Source organism: Miscanthus floridulus, chromosome 18 (genome assembly GCF_019320115.1).
Source record: "Miscanthus floridulus cultivar M001 chromosome 18, ASM1932011v1, whole genome shotgun sequence".
In the NCBI taxonomy this organism is placed as follows: domain Eukaryota; kingdom Viridiplantae; phylum Streptophyta; class Magnoliopsida; order Poales; family Poaceae; genus Miscanthus; species Miscanthus floridulus.
The window spans coordinates 95,219,275-95,227,457 of NC_089597.1; positions in this window are offsets into that span (position 1 = coordinate 95,219,275).

Sequence of the window (8,183 nt, forward strand, 5' to 3'; positions counted from 1 at the left end):
AGGTGTGGAACACCCACACCCCGTTGAGGCTGTGCTGCAACAACTTCTAGAGCTTTGCCTTGATGACCTCTAGCTTGTTCTACCGGCTAGAGGGCCCCCATGACCAACTCTCCTACCTCTCTGGCCTCCTTCCGGTGAATAGCGGGAACGATGCCTCTACTGGGTTCTTGATATAGAACCACTCATCATGCCACCCCCGATTGGAGTCATAGGGGGAGTATGTGGGGTAGGAGCTTGGTGGCCTCGGCTTCTTCTGCAACATGAAGCCCCTAACCGGTGTGGTCCTAGGCGGCTTCCTCTCCGACAAGGCTCGCCCAGTGAAGATCCACCGGAAGAAGTCCACGTGTGGCTCCATCTCAAGGAAGTCCGCATAGACGGTCACGAAGCTAGTGACGTACAACACCCTAGTTGAATTGAGGTGCTGTAGCTCCAGGCCCCACTCATTGAGGAGCCCACGCAAGAACTAGTCATGGATGTCCTAGCCCGGGCTCATGGAAGGCGAGGAAGGAGACAACCTCATCGGACCGAGGTCATGGAATAGCCTCCCCTGGCGTAGGAGGCCAGCACCACCTCATCCACATTGGATGGCCTCCAGTTCGACATTGTGCTTTGAATTCATGAATGGATCTGTGAGTTCTCCCCTCCCTCGCTTTACTCTCTTTTCTCCGAAGAACCGCCACGACACATGAACGCGCTTGGCGAGAGGGAAGAAGGAGGAGAGGCAACAGTGGGAGAATAGGCGAAAGAATGGGACAAAAACCTTCTCCCTTCCCCTATTTAGGTATTAGATGTAGTAGTTGGAGAAAGGTGAAGGATTGGGGTGAAAACCCCTCTCCCTTCCCCTATTCAATATGGATAGGCACACGGTGGGACGTGTCCTGACTGATGGGACGTGCCCTGCCCAATGAAATGATGCCTGGTTAGACAGGACGTGGCTTAGGCATGGCCCACCACTACCGCACGCCGGACGTAGGAAACAAGGCGCAACCGCACGTAGACAGCCCTCCGCCTTCGCAAGCAGGACTTGGAAGGGCCCAATGATGGGATCTCCATCAAGGAGAGACCAACGAGCTTCCTGAGTCGATCGGATGGCTTAGGTGACTACTGAGAGGCAGGTAAGGAGCAGTGGGATGCCCCATGTGGGCCATGCCATCTCTGTCATGAACGGCGAACACGAATCACATTCGGACATATCCGATAAGAACTCCTCAAACCCATCACTCGAGTCATCAAGGTAACTTTACCAAACCCTCTTACTTTATTTTCTGATGCATGATCATTCATTCATCCATTCTCATGCACGCATTCACACATTCATTCATACCATCATTCATTCATCCCATACATCCAAAACATCGCATATGCAATTAATGCATCACAATGCTTTGTGTTGCATCATGAAATGGTAGTTGCCTCATTCGACATGAGCAACGACCGACCGGGGTTTGAAGGCTAGCCCACGAAGGGCTTGAGGCTGCCTCGCATCAAATAGAGCCAATGGAGAAAATGCAGATGAGCCCCAGCGGCCCTCGCCCGATCTGCCTAGAAGCAGACAAGGCCATGTCACCCTTCTTGTTTGATCCTAACCTCGAGCCATGCCCATAGAATCTCCAACAAGGGAAGGCCAGTGGGCCACCTAATTTGGTGTTTGGAATGTCCTAGGCATCTGCCGAGAGGTGGGTTAAGGAGTAGTGGAATGCCACATGAGGGCTATGCCAACCCTATTATGAACGATGGACCTAGATTCCACTCGAACACACCCATTAGCGAGCTCACCAAGCATGTCACTCGAGCCATCGAGGCAAGCGACGTTAGCTCAGCCCCTCCAGTTGCAAAAACCATGGATGTGGTAATGCATGAAACTAGACCAACCCCTACCGAACCTAATGGGGCTCAGGGGCTCAGGTCATCCAACGCCAACTCAAGAAATCAACCGACTACGTAGGTCGTGGGCGGGACAAACACAGGCGAATGCCCCAAACGGCAGAGACATAGGAGTCTGCAGCCCTAGGAAAGAGTGCCAAGATACTCAGCCTCCAACCAACTCACTAGTCCAATGCAGGCTCGGGGGCTACACCCACCGGGTGTGCTCATGCGCACCCGCTAGCAAGTCAAAAACCCTAGATGATTCTACCCAAATTGCCCGAGGGCTTGGGGGCTACACCAACCGGGTGCGCTCGCGTGCTCCCACTAACAAAATGAAAAATCCCCCAAACGATTCTACCCAGGGTCCCTAATGGTCCTGCTCCCTAGCAAAAGCTCATCCTAGCAGATGATGTTGTGAACAACGCGCAACTCCTAGGCTAGCCTAGATACCTAAATGATAGGCCGGAAGAGCGATCTAGTCTTTGACCAAAAGGCCTGGCCAAGGAGGGGATGACGCTCGCTTTTGACTCCGACCCACGTCTCCAACCGGGAGCCTAGCCAAGGAGGGGATGACGCTCACTTCCGATTCCGACCCATGTCTCCGACAGGGAGCCTGGCCAAGGAGGGGATGACGCTCGCTTTTGACTCTGACCTGCTTCTCTGTCCGAGAATACACTAACACTCTGCCTATGGCTCTTCTCCTACCAGCACGGTCAAAGCCGACTAGGAACGACCGAACGGGGACGCCCGTTCGGTGAGGACCCGAGAAATCAGGTGGAGCAGATAAGGGAAGGTGCACAAGTCAACCGTAATACCGAGGACCGTACCTTGCACACCTGCAGGACAGTACTGTCAGGCCATGTCAGAAGGGTACTTTGCAACCTTCCAGACATGTCAGAACATGAACAGTGTTGTGGGCGCTGACATTTTTCCTATAGTATGGTAGGCGCCGACATTTGACCATACCATAGGAACACGATGAAGCCAACCACATGCATTTGGATGTCAACAGTATTGTGGGCGCCGAGAAACCATCTTGTACCCAATGGTGTGGGCAACTAAGACTAGGTAGCACACACTCTCTCTCTCACTTATAAGGTCGTCCCCTTCATCTATAAAAGGGGATGCGCGCCCTCCCAAGAGAAGGAGAACACAAGACAACTTAACAACAACAGACAACCGACGGATCATTCTGATTCACTCTCTGCTAGCTTTAGACATTCTAAAGCTACACAGAGCATATGTTCCAATACTTAGTGCACGTAGGAGCTCCCGTCACTCTTGGCTCTTCAGCCTAGAGTCCGATCGGGCCTCTGACACCCCCATCTTACTCCCACTTGTTTGTAACCCCACAGCAAACTTCGAGCACCTGGGCTCAGGAATAAAGTCACCGACCGACTCAAACTGGACGTAGGGCATGTTGCCTAAACTAGTATAAACCCTGTGTCATTGAGTGCTAGGCCACATCCGATCACAACATACGACAAAATGACAAATATTTACTAGTTGGTCACTTTTCGCACCAACATGATAAAACCTAGTTGGACTAATCTTTGCATCTAAGTGTATGATTAGATAAGATAGTCCAATCCAAGTGGTGGAGCAAGATGAAGTCCATGGTGTTGTTGGTGGAAATGTGATGAAGGTGATCAAGCTCTAGACTTGGAAAAGAAGAAAGAGAAAAACAAAATGGGCTCAAGGCAAAGGTGAAATTTATAGGGCCATTTTGTTTTCGGTGATCGAGACACTATAGAGAGTGTGATCACATTTGGTATAGATGGTCATACTATTAAGAGGGGAGCTCTTATCGGACAACTCGATTATCTAGTGCCACTAGGTGTGGGAAAACATGCATATGCATTTTAGGCCTAGTGCACAATCGGTGAGAAGTGTTTAACCTTTGAAAAATGATTGTAAAAATGCTAACATACTTGCACGTGATGGTGAAACACTTGTGGTTTTAGCACATTTGCAAAGGTGCTGATAAAGGTGAAGAAAAGGAGGCAAAACTCAGCTTGGGGTGCTGCCATAGGGGCACCGCCACCCCTTGTCTGGTGCACCGCCACCCCGGTGGTGGTGATTGGTTGGGAGGCCGAGAGTAGCGAGTTGCCCTAGGGCACCGCCACTGTGTGTCCGATGGCAACGCCACCCCTAGGACGGTGCCCACCTAGACATGGCCGAGACTCGGGAGAAGTGAAGTGGGCGCCGATGTGTCCGATGTGCACCACCCGGTCATCGCCGTGAGGAGGGCGGTGCCACCGCCATTTTCTTCCAGAGACTGGTGAAATGGGGTTGGTCACCACCGCAGGCACCGCCGCCCTGAGGGTGGTGCACTGCCATAAAAATCTAGAGAGGGGGTATTCAGGCAGATGGCCAGGTGGTCACCGCCAAGGAAATTTTTATCGGCCAAAAGTCATGGATTTTCCAAAATATCGTCCCTATCGGCGGGGCCCGATAAAAATAGGTATCGGCCAAATTTTCTGGCTTTTTCCTCTTCCCGCACAGATGGGCCCAAACTTCCCACGCGATAGTCGAACGGCGTCTCCAAGCCCATGAAATCCCCCCAAACCCTAGAAATCCAATCCTAATCCTATTTGTTCCCCCACGCAGGCACAGCCGCACAGCGGCGCTCTTGGCGCCGCCGCCGCCATAGCCTGGACCCATGAGGCCACGAATCCACCCCGCGGTGCTGCACGGAGTCGACGAACGGTGGGTACGCGTGCCGGCGTGCGGCAGCGCCACCACCGAGAACTGCTCCTTGAGCGCCCGTCGCGGTAGGGGACCTGCTGGTGAGCTTCACGTCTTCAGCAGTTCAGCACTCCAGACTCTCTGTGGGAGAAGAGGAGTCCGCCCGTGCACCGCACGGCCTTAGGCACCCACACCGCTGCCGAGGCCATCGTCCCGGCTGCTGTGGCGGAGCCGGCTGAGTCAGGGTCCGCGTGAGGAGCGGTGATGCCTTTCTGCCCAGTCTCGCAGCTCCCCGATGCCGCCGGGGTGGCGTCCAGAGTCCAGAGTTTGGTGTGTTTTCTCTTTTCTACTCAAGGATTTAACTTTCTTGCCAGCAATAGATGGTAGATGGTAGAGAAGTGCAGTGGTGCTTTGCTAGCTGAATAATTAGTGCTGAATCATTCTAGGATGTTGTTTGAGTACAAAATAATTTCTTTTATTTGTTCAACTTGGTGGATTAGAGAATAGTACGCTTAACTGGAAGCGTGTATCAACCTTATATAGGTATGCTACCATGCTTCAAATCTGCAGATATGCCTAGAATTGTGTTTGTCCTCTGTTATACCTGTAATGAGCAGAATATGGGGTCTGAAACCTTATCTAAATGTTGGCTGGCCTAGTAAAAACTAACCAGCAGGACAGTGGAAAAACAAAAACAATGGTATTACCTACATGAGCTTGTACACTTTAAATTTCTTGGATACGATCTTTCAATGTCACCTGATAACATAGATGATATCAATGCCACACAAAGGGTAGCTGTTACCTGGTAGCTTGTTTGATTGCCAAGCAACATGTTTTTCATGCACGGTCAGAAACCATTTTCTAATAAGCGGTAATAGGTTTCAACCTGCTGATGTTATTTCCTAAATTTGTGTATTTCTGTAGCACTGGAAGTTGCCTCAACTGGTGAGGGGCCAAGTTCAGGTGCATAAGGTGCTTATGTGCAGGTTTCTTAGTCAAGGGGAAACTTAGTCACTTCTCGGTGGGTTCTTGGTTTTAACTCAAGGGCTCTATGTTTTGTCTAAAGGATTCTATCTTGTAAATTTGTTAGTTTGATCACTGCTTTGTGTGTAAACTAGTAAGTCTGTGTGCCTATGTATTCTCAAGAAAACAAGCATTTGAAGTTAATGTTCTGCACTTCCATATGTGCTGTGTAACTTTTGCTTAATGTTAGTTTGATTCCATATTATTAAAATATGAATAGCCTAGAATTTGTATAGTCTAGAATGAAGAGTCTTAGTAGTTGAAGAGTCATGTAGCTCCTTTATAAACTCTTGATTAATCAATGGAAGAGCAGGGATTATTCCTCTCACACATATCTTATGGCCTGAAACATGAGAACTGAGGAAGAAAGGAAATAATAATTCCTGACATCCAGTTTGTGTCATTTTCAATATTAGGAGGTGTTCAAAGCTCTGAATCATTCAATTAAATTTTCGTAAGCATTAGTCATCAAAACGTCCAGGCCTATATGAAGCAATAGATGGTAGATGGTAGAGAAGTGCAGTGGTGCTTTGCTAGCTGAATAACTAGTGCTGAATCATTCTAGGATGTTGTTTGAGTACAAAATAATTTCTTTTATTAGTTCAACTTGGTGGATTAGAGAATAGTACGCTTAACTGGAAGCGTGTATCAACCTGCAATTTTGTACAGAATAATTACTCTTGTATAAAATGAAATTTATTTTAGGAATTTTGATACAACATGTTTCAATCCTAATTGGCAGACAAATTCTAGGAGAGATGGAATGCCATAGCAGTGGCAAGGGGAAAGTACCTGGTGCAGCGGCGAGCCATCCAGTGTGGTTGACACATGTGTGGTTACTACTGGAGGTATGTTTGTGTAGCAAAATACCCTTTTTTGTTTCATGTTTCATCCATGAATTGTTCTGTTCTAACGATGGATCACACTGTTTTTTAGGGAGGCGGATAAAATTGAAAGGACCAATTGAAGATACATGGAGCCATGGGACACAGTCGGGTACAAATGGCTGGAAGTGTGGCTACTGTTCTGCAGGCCAGAAAAGTGGAGGGAAGACCCGCTTAACGGAGCATTTGTGTGCAATATCTGGTAATGTGAAGTCATGTTCCCATGTGCCACCTAATGTTAAGACAATATTGCTGGATCAAGTAGCATTAGCGAAGAAAAAGAAGAGAGATGTTAAGGAAAGTCGTCTCTATATTGAGAAGGCACTCATGGAACATGATTATAGAACAACTTTAGCTAGCCTTGATGAAGAGGCACAGTATGAGATGGCAATGCAAAACTCACTGATGGATATTGGCTCAACTCCTAAGAATAGGGCAAGTGGTAGTGGTATTTGTCGGGCTGCCAGTCCAAGTGGGTCAAGTGGCAGCCCTCTGTTTCATAAGGGAAGTGCCACTAGTACTGGGCTTTCAAATCTAGGCAAAGCAAGTAGCAGTGGGAGTAAGTCCGCTACCTTAGGCAAGGCAAGTAGCAGTGGCAGTGGGGCTGTTGCCTCCACTAGACAAAGTTCGCTTGACAGTTTCTACCAGAACCCAAGTTCTTCAAAAGCTCCCTTTGACATAGACTTGGCACGTAGTAAGGCGCCCTTACAGCCTCGAATTGACACTATGCTTAGTGGGGATTCCGCGCTTAGGCTTGCGAAAACTTGGTCTAAGTGGTTCCATGCCAATGATGTTCCTGGAAGGAAAGCTGACTGCCCCTACTTTCGATCAACAATTAAATTAACTCAACAACTTGGTGATGTGCCTATCCCAAAAGGAAAAGATATAGACGGTCCATTGCTAGAACAGAACTTTAATGACTTGAAAGCTCACATGAAGTCTTTTAGGGAAGATTGGGATCGATTTGGAGTCACCCTCATGTGTGATTCATGGACAAGCAACAATATGATGTGTATTATTAACTTTATGATCTTTTGCAATTGTCGCATGTTCTTTCACAAGACTGTGAATGCAACTGGTGAGGTCCAAAATGCAAAATTCATTTATGATTGTATTAGTAAGGTCGTTGAGGAAGAGATTGGTCCTAAGTATATTGTTCAGATTGTGACAGATAATGGTTCGAATTACAAGAAAGCATGCAAAATGCTTGTTGCTAAGCATAAACACATTTCATGGCAGCCATGTGCTGCACATACTATAAATTTGATGCTGAAGGACATAGGGCGATTTGATGAGGTTGACCATGTAGTGAAGAGTGCAAAGCGCATATGTAATTTTTTCTATAACCATAACAGACTTCATGCTATGATGAGACAGAAGATTGGTGGAGAGCTGGTCGGGTGGAATGCCACTAGATTTGGCATGGTGTTCTTGTGCTTGCAAAGTTTTTTTGATAGGCAGGATGAGTTCAAGGCATGGATGGTCTCTCCTGAGTGGAAAAACAGTGAATGGAGAAATGATCCAGACCATGAATTTGCATATGATTGCTTGACAAATAGGGTGTGGTGGGAAAAGATGGAATTGGTCTTGAAAGTTGTTGGACCACTTTTCTGTGTTCTTCGCTATGCTGATCAACAAAAGAATGGTGCTATATCTGGCTTCCTTCCAAAGATGATACATGCGTATAATGAGATAACTGGTAAAATAAAACAAATAAAA